This window comes from Pteropus vampyrus, unplaced genomic scaffold, assembly GCF_000151845.1.
Source record: "Pteropus vampyrus isolate Shadow unplaced genomic scaffold, Pvam_2.0 Scaffold203, whole genome shotgun sequence".
In the NCBI taxonomy this organism is placed as follows: domain Eukaryota; kingdom Metazoa; phylum Chordata; class Mammalia; order Chiroptera; family Pteropodidae; genus Pteropus; species Pteropus vampyrus.
Window position 1 is genome coordinate 1871061 of NW_011888984.1, and position 2394 is coordinate 1873454.

General features: G+C 59.0%; 1 protein-coding gene across 2 annotated transcripts in view; it reads right to left on the reverse strand.

The window, feature by feature from the left end:
* SIPA1L3 (signal induced proliferation associated 1 like 3) overlaps positions 1 to 2394 on the reverse strand; it is a 232575-nt gene that overhangs the window by 27630 nt on the left and 202551 nt on the right. The window lies entirely within an intron of this gene.

Genomic DNA, 2394 nt, shown 5'->3' on the forward strand with positions numbered 1-2394 from the left:
CAATGATAACAGCAGTCACAATAAATACATAGAAGTGAATAGAAAACCTAGCAATAGCTGATCTTTTTGGACCTAGCTATGCCGTAGACCTTGTGCTAAGTACTTTAGTGAAGGGTCCCCAACCCCCAGGCTGCGGACCAGTATAGGACAGGTCCGTGGCCTGTTAGGAATCGGGCTGCACAGCAGGATGTGAGCGGTGGGTGAGCAAGAGAGTGAAGCTTCATTTGTAGCTGCAGCTGCTCCCCAGCGCCAGCACCACCGTCTCTGCTCCGCCTCAGACCATCAGGCGTTAGATTCTCACAGGAGCACCGGGAGCCGGTGCTAAAAACGGATGGGAACCGCTGCTTTACTGCATGATGTCGGTTCATCCCTGCCACCTTAGACCACAGAGCCTATCATGACCCCCATTTTACAGACGAGGAAATGAAGCCTGAGAGAAACTAAGCCTGATGGAGATCGTACAGTTGGTGAGTGGCGGAGCTGTGATTTGGACATAAGCAGTCAGCGGCCGGAGCCTGGGAGACAACGCCGCTCACCTGGATACCCCCAGGTGGCCCCTCGCTGCTTGTCCTTTACTGCTGGACCCTTCTCGCCCTCTCGCCCCAGTATCTGGCATGGCTTGAGAGTCAGTCAGTCTCTGCACGTGGCTGGAATAATGCTCCAGTGTAGGAGCCATGAACGGCCACACTCGCCCCTGTGATCTCGGAGTAGAAGTGGCAAGTCTTTGGAGTGGGAACAGAGGGGCTATGGGGTCAAAATCGGCAGATCCAACCAGTGCCAGCCACCTCCACCGACCACCACCCACCCACCGTCACGGCAGCCTCCTCCTGCCCAGCCCCAAACACCGCCAGAGGCGCCTGGGAACACTCGTGATCACAGCCCTCTCTGCTCTCTGCTCTGGCCCCTCTGTGCTCCATCTCCCCCAGGGTAAGAATCAGAGTCCTCCCTGTGTCCACAAGGCCCCACACAACCTCCTGTCCCCTCTGCCCTCAGCTCTTCCAAACACGCTAGAAACATTTTCACCTCAGGGCCTTTGCACTGCCCCCTCCCCTAAGATCTCTGCATGGTTCCCTCCTTCCCCGGAGATGGCCTGGGTTCCCCTTCCCAGGCAGACTGGGGCCCTTTGAGGACGTCTGTCCTGCGTGATCCCAGCCTCCTAGCTAACAGGCAGGGTGGGTCCCAAGGGCCTAGCGTTACCTTTCGGGGCTGTGCCCCCAGGAAGGTGTCCTGGAGACTCCCGCAGCACGGCCTGGGAAGCGAGGCCTCGTGCTTCCTGCCTGCCTGGGAACGCCCAGCTGCGTCAGCTCCACGTGCAGCAGAGCCTCTGACTGCCCCTAAACAGCTCTGACAAATTGCTCTGGAAACCCAGGAAGCTTTGGAGTGTGTGCTGCCTCAGGAAAGGGCAGAGGGCCAGGTGGCTGCCCGCCCGGGATCACTCAGCCCAGTGCAGTGCCCACAGTAGGCGCTGGCGCCTGGCAGTGTGCCCGGAAGCCGGGCTCCCATGACGAACGTCTGGGGGGAGAGTCTGTGAAGTCACTGAAGTCATCGATGGACACAAGCTCCTACAGGCTGCAGCATCTTCCACGGCACGGCGGGCAGGGCTGGAGTGCGGCGGGGCGTGGGGGTTCCCTGCTTGGGCATGCCAGGGCCCATCCCTTTCCCGGAAGCCCTCAGATTTCACAGGCAAACTCATCCCCTTCTACCCCGGAACTAATCCATTTTCTCCAGAGTGGCCCCGAGTGGTTTCCTCCCCAGACCTTATCGCCGCCACCTGGCATATTACTTCAGGGTTGCTCAGCTGTCTGTCTGCCTCGCGCTCTCTCTCTCTCTCCAGGAGAGTGTCGGTTCCACAAGGGAGGAACTTGACCTTGTTCCCTGCTGTATCACCATGTTGGGAACAGTGCCTGGCACACAGTGGGCGCTTTAGTGGTCAGGCCCGCCCAGCCTTGCTCTTCTCCTCTCTCAAGAACCTCCATGTCCCCATCTGCAGCAGTCTCCGGCCGCTCAGCCGGCACTGTCTTGGACCTGTGCTTGTCTCCTTCCTTACACCCCTGCAAGGTCACTTGCTGAGGCAGCCACGGATGCTCTGTCCTCCGGTCCAGGCCTCCTCTTTCTCACTCACATCTTGGCCTCAACCTCATAATCTGAGACTTCGCCTCTGGTCTCGCTCCCAGCACCATCTTTCAAAACGTAAAGTTGCCTGTGCCACCTTTTCCGCTGAGACCTGTTCCCGTTGCCCACAGCTCTTAGCACGGAATCCAAACTCCGCAACACAGCTGGCAGGTCCGGCCCCTGCTGACCTCCCCAGCCTCCCATTAGCTGCCTTCTCTCAATGTGAACACGAGCCAGGGGGCCTCTGTTCAGTGACCTGGTGACACCCACCCTCCTCCTCTG